The 20,300-nt window shown below is 46.5% G+C and overlaps 3 pseudogenes; 2 read left to right on the forward strand and 1 right to left on the reverse strand.

Annotated features, from left to right (window-relative positions):
* Positions 1-1,997: 1,997 nt before the first annotated feature.
* LOC123101746 (probable L-gulonolactone oxidase 4) lies at positions 1,998-4,048 on the reverse strand (annotated as a pseudogene).
* Positions 4,049-9,444: 5,396 nt separating this feature from the next.
* Positions 9,445-12,397, forward strand: LOC123101747 (heat shock 70 kDa protein, mitochondrial-like; annotated as a pseudogene).
* Positions 12,398-15,394: 2,997 nt separating this feature from the next.
* On the forward strand, positions 15,395-17,885 carry LOC123108265 (glycolipid transfer protein 3-like; annotated as a pseudogene).
* Positions 17,886-20,300: the final 2,415 nt, after the last annotated feature.

The raw sequence follows: 20,300 nt of genomic DNA on the forward strand, positions 1-20,300 counted from the left end.
TGGGCATTCCGGACAGCTTTCCGCCCCTCGCAGATGCTGGCGGTTGACGTATGTCAATCGCCGCAGCTCGTTCGGGCGCGGATGAGCATGAGCGCCGGCGGCGCCCGGTCTGCCCACAACCCGTTCGAAGGAATGACACAAGAAGAGTCAATACGGTTTTTGTTGCTCCTGTCCAATCAACTTTGCATATGGCATTTCAATGTTTTGCATAGGCCGCTATTCATTTCGTACATGATGAATGCTTGCAAACAATGATCATTTAGGAGGTGTTTCAGTCGAACATGATCAATGACAATCATGGTCCGACCCAAATGGGTTACGAATTGGGGGGCACCACATTTGAAGTTGAGACAACATCTGATCCCAAACAGAGCAAGAAGAAGAAGGGAATGACGGCGAAGGCAATAGGTCTGGCATTCTCAAGTTTTGAGGACATCTTGTTGGTTAAAGCTTGGTTGGCCACAAAAATAAATCCAATATGTGGCACCGAGCCAAAGGGGAAAATATTGGGAGAAGATTTGAAAGGAGTATCACGGACAAAAGGAATATGTGGAGCCACATCCTACCGTGACAGACCACAATGCGGCATCTCTCCAACATCGATGGGGGGTCATTCAAGGGGAGGTGAACAAATGCGTTGGCTACTACTCACAAGTGACCGACCGCCCTCAAAGTGGGATGGGAGTGGCAACTCACGTAAGCTCAACTACTTCATCTTGTCATCATTTGCATGTGCTTGGTTTTGTTGCATTCTCAAGCTCATACATATTTTGTTTGCTAGTCGGTGTGCTATGTATCAAGAAATGGAGAAGCATCCATTTGTTTTTAGCCATTGTTGGGTCATATTCAATGGAGTGCCAAAGTGGACACAACTCGTGCCCGGTCTCAAGGCCAACAAAAAGAGGAATAATGGCTCAAACTTCCACCGATCAATTGGATTGGACGACGAAGAGGAAGATATTGTCGTCGAGAATGGAAGACCCACCGTGCCAAAGGATAACCGCCGAGTCATGGGAAACAAGTGGGAGAAGGCAAGGGCCTCCCGTGACGCCATGGCTACAAAAATTGTCCTCCGCTTGGACGGGCCTTTTTCGGCGAGGGAGAACAAGAAAGAGGAGAGGTACAACTCATGTTGGATTCACAAAAGAAGATGATGGATTGAGACCGGAAGAGGGAGGAGAAGAAGCTGCAAATTGAGAGGGGGAAGATCGAGTTGGAGAAGTAAGAGCCGACGATCAAATGGGAGCTCAAGAAGGCCAAGACATTTGGAGAGATTGAGGTTGAGAAGAGGAGGTTCCAACTCAGCACGAGACACGGAGGATGCCAAGATCATGCCGGCGGATGAAACCCTCTTGGATGACCGTGCAAAGAAGTGGGCTTGCGGCGAAGAAGAAGGAGACAACAGGGGTAGGAAATACGAGGCGACGAGGGCGGTTGCGGCAGCAGCGGACCATGCGACAAAGATGCAAGCAGAGCATGCGGCCCAGATGCAGGCAGAGCAGGATGCAAGGATGGACTCGGAGCAGGCCGCATGGATGGCGTCCGACCAGTGATCCGGCCAGCCAACGAGGCATCCGTCACGCTCAGACATTTATTTCATTTTGGCATGTCCGGTTTTGTTGAACTATGATTTTCTTTGCTTGTTTTGAACAATTGAATTCGGACAATTTGTCTCGTATGATCGATGTGCATGGATTACATGGATTTGAGGCTTCACATTTGAGACATATGAATGTGCGGTAGCACATATGAGAGGCCGGCAAGCGTCCGTGAACGCGCCTGCGGGCATATAGGGGACCGGATTTGCCAAGCCCGATTTAGATGCTCTTAAACCTACAACCGGCTTCCAGCGCATGTATGGATATAAATCACTTATCTACGGAAAAATGATTTAGATAACCATGTGGAAGAGAATGAAGTAAATCAACACACCGCTTACAAAAGCATACTAATTCAACATTAGATCGCACCACTTCTTGACCCATCCATGACTTGATTCATGTTTCGTTGTTGTGGTCGCGGTGTGAGGTGGGTCGGAACGAGCATACCCTTGCCTCCGCGTACACCTTTCCAGGCCGACAGTAATAGCCTTGTTCTGGCGCGCAATGCGAGTCGTGAGATCATATGCAGAGCCCTTCGATGGCGCAACCCTTGTGAACGATGTTGGGGCTCCCATCGATGCCGAGCACATGGTCGCTCCACTAACTAGAGAAGACCCCATCTGGGTCGTACCTCTCCTTCACTTTGAGGAACTCGCCGGACTTTGCGCACTTGGCGATGGCGCCGTCGAAGCCGAAGTTGTGGTTCTTGCCCCATTGCGGGACGACGCCATACTTAACAAAGCCATATGTTCGAGCTCGTCGATCACATCAGAGTGAGCACACGGCCTGCCTTGGGTGTAGCTCCGGTAATAGGTGAAGTCAAAATTGACCGAGTCCTCCGTCTTGCCGAGGTAGGCGGAGGAGGCCCCAACGTAGCGGATGAGCACGCCCATCTTGGCGTGGAGGCTGCATAGGGCGCGTGGGTTGAGGTCGCGAAGTCGTTGCATGTCGGCGACCAGCGTCGGGGCTTTGGAGAGCGCGACGCTGAAGCCCGAGTTGTAGAAGAAGAGGCTCCGGACGCGTGGGTCCCACGTGCATGAGGAGCGGAGCAGGGTGCCCTTGGCACCGATGCATGAGCTGGACGCCTGGATGCGGTGCTGGTACCCGACCACCGGGTATCCCATGAAGGAGGAACCGTCGTTGGTGAAGCCATACGCCTGCATGGGGAACTTGGCGGGCAGCACCCCCGCGGCTAGGCATCGTGCCATGTCGTTGATTTCCTCCACATGCTCCTCCGCGACTCTCGCGACGATGAGCCCGAGCGTCGGGAAGGAGCGGAAGCCGAGGTAGTCGTTGAGGCCATCGCCGGGCGACGAGACATCGACACGGTCATCCTCGCGGTAGATGACCTTGCCTTGGCGCGGCAGCCATGTCATGTCACCGAACTCGTGTAGGTCGCCCCACACGGCCACCTGCGCCGCCAGGTCCGAATCGTCGCGCTCCAGGAACATGACGGACCGCTTGAACATCGGTTGCAACTGCAAAGTAACCTGCGCAAGCATGACACACAACACACATAAGGATGGGATTACCCTGTCTAGTGACATTTTTTTATAGGAACATTACACATACAAAAATGTGAACATTTGTGTACATCGAAGCGATATATACAAAAATTGTAAGCTGTATGTTCACCGGTGTGTGTATGTATGTATGCGTCACGTACCAAGACAGCCAAGCTTTCGTAGGCAAGCAAGTAACACAAAACCCACTTCAGCACATTGGCATGCATGCGCATTGGCAACTATACTACACGTGTAGGAGTAGGTACGTACCTGGGAGACGACGCCAAGGACGCCGAGCGAGACCTTGGCCGCGTCCAGGTCGGGGTGGTCGGCGCCGAGCTCCCTCACAACGGCGAACCCCTGGTTCGCCGGCGCTGGCGTGACGATCCTCATCCCGACCACGTACTCGTGCACGGCGCTGCCTTTCCCCCACAGCGAGCTCCCGTGAGCGCCCGTGGCCAGCAGGCCACCGACGCTGACGCCGTACCAGTAGGGCGAGTGCGGCAGCGCGAGCCCCGCGGCGGCGGCGGCGCGGATCAGGTCCCGGAGCACCATGCCGCCCTCCACGGTCATCAGCCCCTTGGCGGCGTCGACGCTGATGATGGTGCCGTCGCGGCCGCCCGGGCAGGCCAGCTTGGGGAAGCCGTGGGCGGGAGTGCCTGGGGACGGCCTTCACCTTGCGCTTGGCCGCCGCGGCGGCCGCCACGGCGGCCACCAACTCCGCCTCGATGCGCGGGAACGTGGCGTCAGCCGCGCGGCAGGCGGTGCGGTCCGAAAAGGAGCCGTAGACGTTGGCGTCTTGGCGAGGGTGCAGTCGGACGTGCCGCGGGCGCAGGAAACCGCGTCCGGCGGAGGGCTGGAGGCGGCGGGGCGGCTCAGGAGGAGGCCCAGGGCCAGGAGGAGAGCCGCCGGAAGCAACGACGATGACCTGCTGGCCTCCATCTACGTAGGGCGCTGGTGGCAGGCAGGCATGGACGTACGGTACTTGAATGCGAGTGTTGCATACGCAAGGCCTTGCTTGGGTAGACGGTAGTGAGCGAGCTAATAAATTGAGAAGATGCTTATATATATGGCCACGTACGATCGATATGACATCCTCATCTAACATATAAAGCCTTCTAGAATGGTAGTCACAACGAAGGCCTCGAGCGTACGGTATCACGCGAGGGAAAAAAGATCACCGCACCGTGCCCGCGCGTGGGGTTGCAGCGCACCACGCGAGCAGAAAAAACACCGCACCGTGTTCTGCATAAAATTCTTTGTCACGTCAAGACAAGCGTTTTTGCTTTTTGAATCATCTCAATCCAAGATTGTATGCAAAAGTTACAACTAAAATAGTGCACTACAACAACGGCCCGTAAATTAGAGGTGATGGCCAATTAGAAAAAAAATACAATCGCAAATTCATCTACTACTTTTTACCCTAGTTTTTATATCTCTCTTTTGTTTCTTTCTCATTCTTCGTGTTGGAGAGCAAGGATCCGATGAAGGATATTTTTGCGCTCATCACACCATTGTATAAAATGAATAATCCTGGCATTTATGAGAAATTCCCTCCAATATTGTCACTAATGACTAATGAATGCTAGTGATCACGAAATCCTTTGTTTAATGTGTTTCTGCGGGAAAAGAGCCTAAACATGGAAGAGAATCACCATGTACGAGGAAACACGAAGTTTGATGGAAGAGATAAATCAACAAGAAACATTTTAGGAGTAATAGAGTGAAGTTTGGGGAAAAGGAAAGTCAACACGAAGAAATTCCGGACGCAATAGAGTGCAAGATGACACTTTGTATGACCGCGTCTGCTCATACTAGTCGAAGTCAGCACCAGGAGATCCACCTGGCCAGGAGTTATAAAAGGGGCGACAACAAATTCCCAACATGGAAAGCACCATTCATGAAACAGAGCACCAGAATCGTCCTCCAACCCTAGCCGCCGCCATTTCCCATCTCATCTCCATAGCCATCGTTGCCATCATCAATCCAACCATCCATTTCCAAGTTAGTCATATTTTTAATCGGCGTATCGCATATGCAACTATTGTAAGACATATTATTGATGATCCACAAGTACAATGGGATCTAAAGTAGACCCTTATGGAATAATTCTCAATCTAGGGTTTGAATTTCTAGCACTCCTGTAACCCATCATCTACAAACTAATTTCACAATGCCTTCCTCTAGGTCCAAAGATGGTGGAGTGTGATGTAGTCGACGTTCACATAACACCATTAGAGGAAAGAATAACACAATATAATATTAAAACATTGAACAGGAATAAACTTCACATGATTGCTGGTAACAAGACTAGGGTTCGGAGATGAGATGGTACTGGTGAAGGTGTCGATGAAGAGGATAATCCCCACGATGAACAGAGCATTGATGATGATGAAGGCTTCGATTTCCCCCTCCCGGAGAGAAATTTCCTCGACAGAATCGCTATGTCGAAGAGCAAAAGTGCTCCACGCAAGTTCCGCCTCACAGACGGCAGCAGAAAGTCCCGAGGATTTTCTGTGATATTTTTCTAGGGCAAAGTATAATTTACAGCCAAAGGACGTTGGCAGAGGGGCCACAGGGGCCCCATACGGCCACATGGCGCACCATAGGGGGGGCGGCGCTACCAGGGTGTGTGAGCCTCTGGTGGTTCCCCTCTTGCCCATTCTTGCCCCATAAGTCTTCATATATTAGGAAATAATTCTAAAAATCCATGATGCATTTTGAGCTCTGAAGCATAGTCTTATCTTCTGGTTCTTCTTCTTATGTTGGGAAATGAGAGAGAGAGAGACTCTTTTTGGGGTCCCTTTTTTAGAGAGACATGACCCAGTCGTCTCCTACCCAGCCCCACCCGTCACCATTTCATGGGTCCCACGCTGAGTAACCAAGCTAAGTAACGGTCAACAACTTTAACCCGACGGGAAGCCCCATTTGGACATATATGAGGTTGAGCTTACTAGAGGAGGGAAAACCCGGGGAATGTTAGATGGGCGGGGTAAAATAGAGCACAACTAAGTAACAAGGGGCATGAAAATACAAAAGCCTTAATAAAATGTTTACAAGTTTTTAAAAATGTTCACCAATCTAAAAAAACTTTCCTGTTTCTTAAAAAACATCATCTAATTTAAAAAACTGTCCACAAATTTTAGACATACTAATAATTTTAAAAAAATATTACTAATTTGAAAACATGTTTCATGGTTCAAAAAATGTTCATGAATTCGAAATTATTCCCATATGAATTTCAAAAAACTTCATAAATTTGAAAAAATATTCCCATATTTCGGAATAGCTTCATGAATTTAAAAATTAGTTTGTATTCCAAAAAATATCTCTAGATTTCAGAAAATGTTCTTTGATTTTGATATTTTTTTCGTCAATTTTAAAACTGTTCCCAAAATAGTGAGTTTTTCCTTTTTTCGTAGATTCGTTTATTCAAAATATTTTACCTCTTAAACCGTGCGTCCAAATCTTGAACCGTTTTCACCATTGGATTTCTGGCTTTGATACTTTTTCAAAACTAGATCCCATGTTGATAGGTTTTGACGAACTTTTTTTTTCATGAAAAAAACCGGACGAAAAAATCGGGCAAAAAAACCAAACCAGGAGCATGGTTTTTTCCCTTTCCGAAAGAGGCACGCCCGTGCCTCTCGCGAAATCACAACCGTGCCTCTCATGGAAGCAAAACCGTGACTCTCATGGAAGGAAAAAAAAACAGAAAACACATTTTTTTTTCGTTTCTGAGAGGCAGGGCCGTGACTTTCGCGAAAGTACAACCGTGCCTCTCGCGAAAGCAAAACCATGACACTCGCGAAAGAAAAAAAACAGAAAACGCGTATTTTTTCCCTTTCGAGAGGCACGGCCGTGACTTTCGTGTAATCACAACCGTGCCTCTCGCGGAAGCAAAATCGTGACTCCCACGAAAGAAAAAAAAACAGAAAACGCATTTTGTTTTTCCCTTTCCGAGAGGCACGACCGTGATTCTCGCAAAAGCACAACCGTGCCTCTCGCGGAAGCAAAACCGTGACTCTCGTGAAAGAAAAAAAAACAGAAACGCATTTTTTTCGTTTCCGAAAGGCACATCCGTGACTCTCGCTAAAGCACAACCGTGCCTCTCGCGGAAGAAAAACCGTGACTTTCATGAAAGGAAAAAAAATAAAACGCATTTTTTTGCACAATTTTTTTTTATCGAAAAGCTAAGAAAGACCAGGGGAAAAACAAAACATCGAAAAAAAGAAAAAAACCGTTTAAAAAGCCGAAAACGCGTGCGGAAAAATAAAAAAAAACAAAATTCAAAGGGAGCGTCCAGAGCGCGACACGTGACGAATGGCTAAGAGCGCGCAAAGTGACGCTGATCGTTGCGAGGCTCCCGAAGGAGCGCTCGTTAACTAGTTGCTCCCGGTTGCGTGTGTTTGCTATTCCCCAACCCATACAGGGAATAGGATCTGGAACTAAAATTGGAAGGGTGGTAATAAAAAGAAGAAAAATTTGTGTACACGCAACTGCGGCAACTCCTATATGCCGCTCCTTGCGACAAGTAGTCGCCCTTTCGCACAGGGGCCCGAGTGGGCCGGCCCATTAATAGCACAGGGAAGCAATTTGGAAATGCACAGTAGCGCTGGATCAAGTACTGCAGAGATTTTCTTAAAAAAGAAAGTACTGCAGAGATCGACCAAGCATCTACAAAGCTGGAACAAGGCATTGCAGCAAACATTTTAGAAAATCTGAGAACATTTTTTTGGAAAAAACTTGGAACATTCTTGGAAAAGCGAACAAAATTTTAAAAATGTGAATTTTTTTCAATTTTTGATCAGTTTTTTCTAAAAAAATAACATTTTTTGGAATCCGAATATTTTTAAAATGTATTTTTTAAATGTTGATACTTTTTTGAAGCTACGAACAAAATGTGAGTAGTTTTCAAAATTCGGAACAATGTTTTTAAAATGTGATTTTTTTTTCAAAACTGCGAACATTTTTGGAAAACAGAACATTATAGTTCAAAAGGGCAAATATATTCCAAATTTGCGGCCATTGTTTTAGAACAGTGTGGTTTTTTGAAAAAAAAGAATTAAAAATAAATATAAAAAAGGATATGTAAAGAACAGCGGAGAAAAGAAAACCAAAACGTCTTGTATGTTTTGCTACCGAAAAATGTGCCGGACCAATTAACTCATCCGTCGTCCCTTACTAATTTAAGGGGTATCTCTCTCAAAAGCCACTCCCACCTTCTCTGGTGTGGACAAGTGGCGCACATGCAGTGCAATCTGAGAGTTTTTTTAGTAGATTTTTGCCCCAAAATGTGTTATCTCTTGAACCTTGCGTTCAAATCACGAATCATTTTCATGTTGGATTTGTTACATGAGATATTCAAAATTAGGTTTTGCATGAAAAAGCAAAACAAAAAACCCAATAAACCGGAATTAAATGAACCAGGAACCCAAAAAAGCAAAATGAAAAAACTGGAAAACCAAAATGAAGGGAAAAAGAGAAAGCCGAAAAGCCAGAACCAGGAGCCTTCTGTCACTGCTGATATGCTGGCCTCGGCGCTAGGTGAACTTAGTTAAGACGTGGCCCCACATGCCATTGAGAGGAAGCGGATGAAGAAGAAGAAACAATAATAGCCAGGCCCAGTAGAGCGGCAGGTGAAATATGGCGTGCATGTCGATGAAGGAGAACTAATAAGGATTGGCAAACTAGAGGACACAGTCTTCTCCACTAATGCTTCGCAAACTTGGCAGTCAATAGTGCATGGCTTGGATCTATTGAAGAAGGGCTTGGTCTGGCGCATTGGTAATGGGCTATCTGTTCGCATTTGGAGAGACTCATGGATCCCCCACCCCATTGGGCATCCTCCAATAACTCAACAAGGGCGCTGCAGGTTGAGGAGGGTGAGCGAGCTGCTGGATGACAATGGTGCTTGGCGCGTTGATTTGCTCCAACAGGTGTTCTGGCCGGTTGACGTACAACAAATTTTGAAGATCAAGGCATCTCCAAGGCTGGGAGATGATTTTATTGCATGGGGTGCCGAACGCACTGGTATCTTCACCGTGCGTAGCGCATACAGGCTGGCGCTCGAGGACAAGTTGCGTCCCTCTTCAGTCGCGGCGAGTAGGGCACCGGACGGGCGACGTGTCGTCTGGGCATTTTTATGGAGGTGCCCTGCTCCTCCGAAGGTGCGTGTCTTTGGTTGGTGGGTGGCTACAAATGCACTTGCTACTTGGGCTAACAAATTTGATCGCCATATGGAGGTATCTGATATATGTCCACTATGTGGTCTCGAGCGAGAGGACACATATCATGTGTTTTGCAGGTGCCCACGGGCTGTGGATTTATGGCGTACCATGGCGGAGGTGTGGAGAATTCCCGAAGTCACATCCATACGGAACACGGGGCCGGAATGGTTCTTGAACCTCTTGGCGGAGTGTGAGGAGGGTGACCGTCTCAGAGTCATCATGGTGATGTGGAGGTGTTGGTTCATACGTAATGAGATCCAACATGACAAGAAACCACCGCCTATGGAGGTCTCTCGACGCTTCCTACAGAGCTATGTTTCCTCGCTGTTGGGTGTACAACAATTCCCAACAGGAGACTGGGATAAGGGGAAGATGGTTCTGCAGCATGAAGGGGCGGTGCGGCGATCTTCGCATGTGTCGACGGGACCAAAGCTTCCTTGGAAGTGGCACCCACCGCCGCATGGGTGGGCTAAGCTGAATGTCGACGGATCCTTCGCCCACGAGGATGGTACGGCGGGCTCCGGCATGGTTCTACGTGGTCATGATGGCGCCATCATCTTCTCTGCATGCAGAGCCCTGCGTTCGTGCCCTAACCCACTTCATGCCGAGCTGGAAGGGTGCCGGGAAGGACTCGCACTGGCCTTACAGTGGACTGAGCTACCGATCGCCCTCGAATGCGATTGCCTGCATGGAATATCGTTGATCAAGGCGACGGGACAAGACCGATCCGAACATGCAATGGTGGTTTCAGAGGTCAAGCTTCTTTTGGGTTCTAGGGAGTCTAGTGTTACTCATATCTCTAGAGAGCAAAATAATGTAAGCCATGTTTTAGCAAATTTTGGTAGAACGGAGGACCGTACGGTGGTTTGGCTCCGCTCTGGCCCGGCTAACATCCCTAGCTTGTGTAGGGATGAACTTCTATGCTCTTGAGTAATACAACCCTTTTACCTCCGCAAAAAAAAGGATTGCTCGCATCTACGGTCTTGAACCCCTTTTACACAAAATGCCAGATTGGTGGGTTTGTGCTGACCAAGATGAAGGAGACAGCTGAGTCTTACCTTGGCAAGTCTATTTCCAAGGCTGTCATTACCGTTCCAGCTTACTTCAATGATGCTTGTTGTAACCTGTCTCTTAATTAGCAGTAGTTTGCTTCAGTAAGGAAATTAATTAAGTTGTTATATAAATGCTTCGTTTCCATTGCTGATATGTTGATTGATTATGTTCTTGATTGACAGGTCAAAGCAACAAACGGCGACACTTTCCTGGGTGGAGAAGACTTTGACAATACTCTGTTGGGGTTCTTAGTGAGCGAGTACAAAAACACTGAAAATATCGATCTGTCAAAGGATAGATTGGCCCTGCAGAGACTGCGTGAAGCAGCTGAGAAGGCAAAAATCAAACTCTCCTCAACAACCCAGACTGAAATCAATCTTCCCTTCATCACTGCTGATGCCAGTGGAGCAAAACATCTGAACATCACACTGACAAGATCAAAATTTGAGTCTCTGGTGAACAGTCTGATTGAGAGGACCAGAGAGCCGTGCAAGAGCTGCTTGAAGGATGCCGGCATAACCACCAAGGATGTTGATGAGGTCCTTCTCGTCGGTGGAATGACAAGGGTTCCGAAAGTGCAGGAGATAGTCTCTGAGATCTTTGGCAAGGCCCTAGCAAAGGAGTCAACCCAGATGAAGCTGTGGCCATGGGTGCTGCTATTCAGGGTGGCATTCTCCGTGGAGATGTGAAGGAGCTTCTTCTCCTTGATGTTACCCCGCTGTCACTTGGTATTGAGACTCTTGGTGGTATCTTCACCAGACTGATATCCAGGAACACTACCATCCCCACCAAGAAAAGCCAGGTTGGTAAACCACGTTTCACTCCTCCTGAACTAGTAGTATAATACTCCATGGTTCTCAAGTACTATGAACTAGTGTTGCATGTTCTTGTCATTTTTGCTGATTGTGTATCGCCGATCTTCCTCTGTTTAGATGTTCTTTTCATTTTTGTTCCAGTTACTTGAGATGTTTATGTGATGGCTTTGTGTCCAGTCATTGATAGATGGTGCAATTGAACATTGTTTTTGTCATGTTAAACTTGTGTCCAGTTACTGATGATTGTTGTTCGCAATTGAACATTGTACTGTAGTTTTTGGTCATGTCCTCTGATAGTGACAAGTTTTTCTTTTTTATCAATCTCTGTAGTACTATTAGCTTGCTTACTTGCTTTCACCTCTTGGTGCATTTCCTAAGAGGATCAATTAGCATTAGCTATGTCTGTGCCTTCTGATGGCATTCATGGAGCTGGCTTTTCCCTAATAGCAGAGTACTGATTCATCCTTATGCCATAATAGAACCTTCGGTTTGCCTTTTCTGTGATAGTACATTTCCTAAGATGAATCGTACTTTTATTCATCTAACATGTGTTGAGCAGCTTGCTTGGCATGTACATGATATTGTTTTGGCAGCACAACATACTAACAAGAAACAATATAATGTCGGCGCTCTTAATATCTGCACTGCAGGTGTTGTCAACCGCCGCTGACAACCAGACGCAAGTGGGCATCAAGGTGCTGCAAGGCGAGCGTGAGATGTCAACAGACAACAAGCTCCTAGGCGAGTTCGACCTGGTCGGCATCCCGCCAGCACCGAGGGGCACGGCCAAGGACAAAGCGACGGGCAAGGAGCAGCAGATCACCATCCGGTCCTCGGGCGGCCTGTCGGAGGCGGAGATCCAGAAGATGGTGCAGGAGGCTGAGGTGCACTCGCACAAGGCCCTGATCGACGTGCGGAACACCGCGGACACCACCATGTACAACGTGGAGAAGAGCCTGGGCGAGTACCGGGACAAGGTCCCCGCGGAGGTGGTGTCGGAGATCGAGGCGGCCGTCGCCGAGCTCCGTGCTGAGATGGCCTCGGACGACGCCGAGAAGATCAAGGCCAAGATCGACGCGGCCAACCGGGCTGTGTCCAAGATCGGGCAGCACATGTCTGGCGGTGGCGGCGGGGCTGCTGGTGGTGAGCCGGGGTCGCAACAGGGTGGTGGTGGCGACGCAATCTTGTTGTGATGTTACTCCCTGTAAGCTGTAACCCATGAGGGAGAGATGTTTGATGCCTGGAGGTAGCTAGGTAAAATCTTCTAGACGAATGGCAGATAGCATTGCGCCTCATTCCAGAAAGAGATATCTTCATTCAGTTGCTGATGGGGAACTGCCAGGATAACGAGGATTTCGGGGAAGATGTCATCATCTTGCTCTCATTTGTACTTGTACAGCCTTTGCTAGAGGAGATGAATGCCATTTCGGTCGGTGTTCTCCATTATCAATCCCTGCATCTTCTTAATGATCATTTTGGGGAAGGTGTGTATTTGCTGATGCAGCTCATGGTGGTTAATTTACAGGTTAAGCACCGTCTCGACAGGCTGAAATCCAGCTGAAACACAAGGATGACCAGTCACCTGATGGCTCTACTTATATCTACTAGTGTACCGCATATAATAAGCTAATTAACCTACCTTGCCTTGTAAAAATGGTGATACCTTTTTGTTTAAGCTTTCACACATGTCTGCGCCATGTATTTGGTGGCCGGTTGGATGTATCGTAAGAGAACTTAAATAACCGAAACACAATGTGGCCGGTTGGTTTCTTCCTCCCTCCCTCACATTATTTTTGTTGGTTAGTGGCAACACCGTTCATGCTTCCGCACAAGCGATCATCGAGAATCTTCTTCTTCATCTCTTGTTGCTAACTGCATGATACAAAAACCAATCAAATCATACTTCTTCACCTAATCTCCTAGATGAGGCCGAGGATGACAATGGCGCCGATCGTCGATCTAAAGCCACTTGCAATCTCACGGCAATAAAACCAAAGATGTTTGCGTTGTTGTGTCACCAGTCAGCACAAAGCTAGCTACGCGCAAAGATATTTTTCTAGTTATCGTATACTCAGACTAATGATCTCTACTTTTTTTTGAGTGGACGCAAATTGCATGGCTTAGCTTTATAGAAGACAGAGGGTAAAATACAAAAAAGACTGACAAGCTCCCACTACAACCCGGCAAGAAGCAAACTCACTCCAACTCCAATGTAGACAGTACAACCACAACACATAAGAACATGCCCTAAACTGATCAACGAAGCCGCGTCTCAACCAACACCGGTCACCTCCGAAGAGCACAACTCCAAAAGAACTCTCCTTGCCGATGCACCAACCACCCTAGAGTGCATAAAAGAGTTGGCTGGTGGGTGGTGGGACTCAGACTAGTAAATTGCTGAAAACTACCACATTTGTGGCCAGAGTACTCCAAAACTAACCTTTTTGCCAAAAATCACGAAAGACCACCACTTTTGGTGCAAGTGAATAACAAAACGCACTAAACGAGCTGTGAGCCGTGACTAAGTGAAAATCTGGCATTTTGGGGCCCCCCTGTCGGAACCACGTGGCCAGGGCAAACGGCCGAGGCCAGACGACAGTTACCACCGCTCGTTAAGTCTTAGTCACGCGCGGGAGGGCATTTCATCCAACCGCTCTCTCCTCTGCTCGTTCCCCTCTCGCACCACAGCAGCTGCTGCCGCCGCCGCGACCAGCTTTGCACCGCCGACGGGAGGGAGACATGGTGTCTTGGGATGATCTGCCAACGTCGTCTGACGATGAATCTGTGACAAGCCAGGTTAGCATCTGCTCCTTTGAACCACACCTAGGGTTAGGGTTCTAGGGAGAAAGGGGAATTTCTGTTCCTAATCAAAATTGAAGCCATTTTGCTTATGTTTAGCCACCTGCGACCATGGAGTGCATGAAATGGAGCGGCCTGGCTCTAAATCATGATGCACGTTATGAGCATCGAGCCCCCTGTGAAAAGTTGGTGGCATTTGAATCCACTAATAGTGACAGGAGGTTTCTAGGCTGTGCAAAAAAGGTAAGTGAGCAGTGCAATTAGCTGTTTTAGTGATTTTGTGAAATCTGTGAATTGATTACTTCTTAATTCACATAGAATTAGTCTGCAATTAGGATGTTAAAAGTATAATGCTCTGGCCATAAATCTTGATACAACAATAGTACCAAATGCATAAGTAGCTAGTGCAGTGTAGGAGTTGTCAGTTTTTTATGCTCTGGCCATTAGTCTTGATATAAAAGTATAAATCTCTGGCCATAGCTCTGCTTTATAAGTATTTTTAGCTCTCTATTATTTATCAGTAGTAGCCAATGCAGTCTTGTTTTTGTTTTTCTTTATCATCACTGTTGCTATATATTTTTATCAGTAATGTTGCTCTATATTTTTATGTGTTTGATATTATAGCAGTAGTATTTTAGCTCTATATTATATTTATACAAGTAGAACATTAGCAGAATTAAATTGGTTAAGTGGTTTTGCGTTGTTTTCAGTAAATTGGTTCTACATTGGTTTGAATGTTATTTCCTTTTTTCACACATTTATAGGGCAGCGATCCACGATGCTCATGGGTGATCACGTTGACCTAGGGCAACCCATAGCCGCTGCACGCCCTGACATGTCCTACCGCATGTGGGGTTTCGGGTTTTGAAAAGCGCTCGCCGAATTGCTTGCGTACCGCGCTTCCGGCCAGGTCTTCTTCAAAGTGAGCTGCGGTGCATCTCAAAGTAATTTTTTTCGTACATGTATCTTTCACCTGGAAACCACGCCAGCTGGTTAGCCGTTAATTAAGATAGAGCTACAATTAATTGGCAACGTTCTTTTTTCCGGGGAGCCAATGGTTTAACAACACTACGACAAGTACAAGCCAGCTGGTTAACCGTTAAACAAGTACATCAACTGAATCAAATCATCCATTTCCAAGCTAGGCGACAGAGCCACCACCTCATATTTTACTCCCAATAATACACCATTTGCTGCTCTGACTTCCCATAGAGGATAGGATAGCTCCAAGACATAACAATTATTACATTACAAAAATAGCATCAAGAAGTTGACCCCCATCATTTGTCCCAAGAAATGGCAGCAGATGAGGCTGAATCTGTGCGTATATAACTAGGGGACTAATCGAGCCAGATGTCAAGCTAAGGTAGTAGTAGCTAGGACTAGGAGAGATGGAAAGGGAGAAGATGGAGAGGGGCAAGTCTGAGCTGAGGATGGCCATCGACGACCTCTGCTTGCCCAGCTCAGGAGATGGTGAATATCAGGAGCAGCAGGGGAAAGTTAGGAGGCCATCCACCATGGATCTCCTCTGTGTCTCCAACCAGCTTCTACGTGTCCTTGGTTAGTTACTCGAACAAAATTGAAACTGAAAACAGTATGGATTAAACTTCTATTTCTTCAGAGCTACTCTGTTTTAAACCTTGGCTTACCATCTCCTCTTCTTTCAATGTATATATGCTTTGTCTTTGGCTGTCAAAGATGGATTGGGCCAACGCTTCTAGTCCTCAGACAAGACATTAAGCAAAATGTTGAGGTAATATTGCGATTCTGCATTGCGTTTGTTCACATAACTAAGCGACTGAGCATACCGACTCCCTCCGTTAATTGCATTGAAGTGATTACAGTTATCTATCATTCGTTTGCAGACAATACAATATCTCCATGCAAGAGACTCTTTGAAGTATGCGAGCTTGACGGCGATCGTGATAGAGGAAGTGGAGGAAGGGACCTCGAAGAAGGCCCACAGTTGTACCAGGGCAATTATCTGGCTGGCTAGGTAACTTAGATGTACATGGGTTGTCTTATCATTGTACTGTATATGTCCATTCTATTTCCAAACCTTTGTTCTCACGTGTCGGGAAACACGTTTGGTTTAGGTCGGTGGATTTCTCGATATGTTTGCTGGAGAGATTAGTGAAGAACCCAGAGTCAAGCCTGCAAGAGATGGTGGAAGAAGCATATGAGAGCACCCTGAAGCCATTCCATGGATGGATCTCATCAGCTGCTTACAGGGTATGGCCACTTTGATCAGCTGTCCATCATCATGGCTGCTACATATTTTACATGACCGTATAAGCTACTCCCTCCGTTCACTTTTGTAAGTCATTTCAGATAACTCAAAATGGGCTATTTTGTACATTGTCTGAAATGTCTTCAAGGTCTTATAAAAATGAACAGAGGAAGTAACAATTTTCTGAAGATTGTTCCAGCGATAAATCTAGTACTCCCTCTTTTTTCACTGTATGCTTTGTTTTTCGCCGTCAAAGATGCGATTGGGCCAACGCTTCTAGTCCTCAGGCAAGACATTCAGCAAAATGTTCAGGTAATATTGTGATTCTGCATTGCATTTGTTCACATAACTAAGCGACTGACTGAGCATACCGGCTCCGCGTTTTAATTGCAGCGAAGCGATCACAGTTATCTATCTTTCCTTATGCAGAGATTACAGGATCTCCATGCAAGAGACACCTCGAAATACGCGGGCTTGATGGAGATCGTGATGGAAGAAATGGAGGAAGGGACCTCAAAGAAGACCAACAGTTGTACAAGGGCAATTATCTGGCTGGCTAGGTAACTTAACTGTACATGGACTGTCTTATCATCTAACAACATATGGTACCTGTATACCATATGTGTCATTTTTGTTCCAAAACCTTTGTTCTCATGTGTCGCAAAATACGTTCAGTTTAGGTCGGTGAATTTCTCGATATGTTTGCTGGAGTGATTAGTGAAGAACCCAGAGTCAAGCCTGCAAGAGATGGTGGAAGAAGCATACGAGAGCACCCTGAAGCCATTCCATGGATGGATCTCATCAGCTGCTTACAGGGTATGACCACTTTGATCAGCTGACATACTGTTGTCCATCATCACGGCTGCTACGTACTCCCTCTGTCGCATAATATAAGAGCATTTTTGACATTATATTAGTGTAAAAAACGGTCTCTTATATTATGTGACGGAGGGAGTATTTTACATGACTGTATAAGCTAGCAATCTTTCGGAGATTGTTCACGTGATAAATGTAGTTCACTTTTTCGATAAATGTTAATACTCCATTGGATCCATATTAATTGTCAGTGATTTAGTACAACTTTGTACCAATCAGCGATAATTAATGTGGATCGGAGGGACTCGAGTTTGAGTTTTGTCAATTGAACTAACGTGTTGGGCATACTTGCAAACTGTCAGGTAGCATTGCGACTCATTCCAGAGAGAGACATCTTCATTGAGTTGCTAATGGGGAACTGCCAGAATACCGGGGATTTTGGGGAAGATGTCATGATCTTGGTCTCCATTGTACAGCCTCTGCTAGAGGAGATCAATGTCATCTACAGATGTCTGCGTTGTATTTGTTGTTGTACCTGTAGTTTAATAGCCGGTTGGATGTATCGTGTCAGAGGACTTAAAATAACTGAAGCACAATGCATCTCTTGTTTTTCCTTTTGATTTCTTCCTCTCCGCCTCACCGTATTTTTTTGGCCGATGCGTGGGTTGGCCCATTCGCCGGACGCCTCCGCCACCATGGGGCCGGCAAGGAGCAGCAATAGCGTTCGGTCGCGCGGCTTCTTCGGCCCGGGCCGCGAGCTGGCCGTTGGCGAGCTGCCGGCGCCGTTGCTCAGGGCGGGGCCGGCAAGGAGCAGCAGCAGCAACGTTCGGCCACGCGGCTTCTTCGGCCTGGGCCACGACCTGGCAGCTGGCGAGCCGTCGACGCCGTTGCTCTGGGCGGGGCCGGCAAGGAGCAGCAGTACCGTTCGGCTGCGCGGCTTCTTCGGCCTGGCTCGCGACCTGGCCGCCGGCGAGCCACCTACGCAGTTGCTCAGGGCGGGTTGGCGCAGCTTCTCACGGACCCGATTGCTTTTTTTCAAAAAACATATAAGGACCCGATTGCTTTTTAAAAAACTTACACATGGGACCCACATGTAAGTTAATGGTCAAAGTAAATGGTCAAACAAACGGTTATCTTACATTTGGATCCCAATTGTCATAATCGTGATCAACTGATAAAGAATTGACGATTTGGATTTTTTAAAACAATTGACCACTCATTTGGTAGTTATTTGAGAAAAAAATAAAAAACCGGCAGTTTTTTGAAACCCTAACCTGTAAAGTAGTAGTTTTATACTATTTATTACTCGGTCAGCACAAAGCTAGCTACGCACAAAGATATTTTTCTAGTTATCATATGCTCAAACTAATGATAATATATGCCGGCACGTCATAATCTCTACTTAATCCAGTATGCAACTTGATAGTTTGTTAGCAAAAGAGAATAAATTTAAAAAACAAAGACTTATATTAAATTAGAAAGAAAAAGCAACGACTGCGAGATACAGAAACCAAAGAAAACATGATTGTTTACCTAATCACTTGACATGCGGATTGACAATGACAATGACGCTGACCTAAGGGCATCTCTACCTGACTCCTTATAATGTAAGTCCCTAGAGCATTTCTAACCGTTTCCTTATAGCCAGTTAGAGGAGTAAAAATTTAGTTTTACTCCACTAGCGGCACCTAGCCGATCCTCAATCCGCCGTAAGGGAGTAAACTTTTTACTCCGGCCCCAAACTTCTCTCTAAATATACCCACCGAGATAGGCCGGATTATAAATTTCAGCTCTCTCTCTCTCCCCCTCCCTCTCCCCCCCCCTCTCTCTCTCTCTCGCCTCCCCCTGTTGCTCCTGCGCGCCGCCGGCCGCGTTGCTTCCATGCACGCCGCTGCCCCCCGCGCCCGTACTGGTGCCGCAACCACCATGGACGAGCTCCGAATTCAGAGCTGGGCAGGCTCGTCGTCGGTCCCGTCCGCCATAGCCGCGGATCGAAACCCACCATCGAAATCGAATCGCCCCTTGTTGTGTCGATCGTTTCCTCGGGGGAGAGGAAGTTGGCTGGATGGGGTGTAACAGAAGTTTTGCGTGCTCGTTGATTAGGATGGAAGCGCTAGCTTTGATTTAGTCGTTATGGCTATGCCGAAATGATTTGGTTTTGTATCGCACTGATACTATATTTTGAGTTAACACCCTTCACTGAAAAAAGGAACCTTGCATGCACGCACTTAGGTCGTTATATGGATCTCCATTTAGTTATAGATGGTTGCTCAATATAAAATTCACCCATATAAGAAACCATGCACGGCAGTACGTACGCCTCATTGGACAAATATATAGACCAACACCATTGATCATCATTGATTAACCTGGTTAATGTGTAGCAAGTCTGTCCATTTCGAGAGGCAAATCACGCTCATAGGCTACACACTGCCCAGTGGCTTACCGCACGCAAAAGCGCGCGCGCGGCGCGCACACACACACTCATTGGTCAGTTGCTGCTTCTACAAGCACCAGCTTAAACAAAGTCGCTCCAGTAATCTGTAAGAGATCATATCTTAGAGGATCCATGGCAATATAACTTCTGTGTAAATATAAGTAAACATAACTTATTACATTGTCTTTTTTATCCAACATCAATTATTTGATTTGAAATAATTAATTAGGGCTCACAATCATAAAAGATGTTCAAGATAGTATATTTATATGTGAAATCTCTCTTACTTTATTATTCTTTCATGAATTGTATCAATGACCAATGCTATGTTTGTTAATTTCCAATAAGTTTTATCAACTAGACTTCTTTTATGTGAAGTCATCACTTCCCATGGGATTAGGAGGATTTTTTGAAACTATGATGATTTTTATAGCAAATTCGGAAACTACACACCCTAATGCATAAAAATCAAAAGTATCACCCTGTCGGCCTCCTGTTGGCTGAAGAGGGACTTTTCGGTCTACTGTTGGCCGAAGAGGGTCTTTTCGGCCAATCATTGGCCAAAGAGGACTTTTCGGCCAACCGTTGGCCAAAGAGGACTTCTCAGCCAACCGTTGGCCAAAAAGTCCCTCTTCAGCCAATGGTAGGCCAAAAAGTGGTCTTCGGTCAACACGTGCTCTCCTGTTTTAAAAAATTCATATCAATTAGGACTTTTAGTATTTTAATTTGATTCTTTTTGCATTAGATTAGAAATTTTATGAAGTTTCTGTAAATATCAAGTTTGACTAGATTTGAAAATTTAAATTTAAATTTT

The sequence above is a fragment of the Triticum aestivum genome, chromosome 5A (genome assembly GCF_018294505.1).
Source record: "Triticum aestivum cultivar Chinese Spring chromosome 5A, IWGSC CS RefSeq v2.1, whole genome shotgun sequence".
Lineage (NCBI taxonomy): Eukaryota > Viridiplantae > Streptophyta > Magnoliopsida > Poales > Poaceae > Triticum > Triticum aestivum.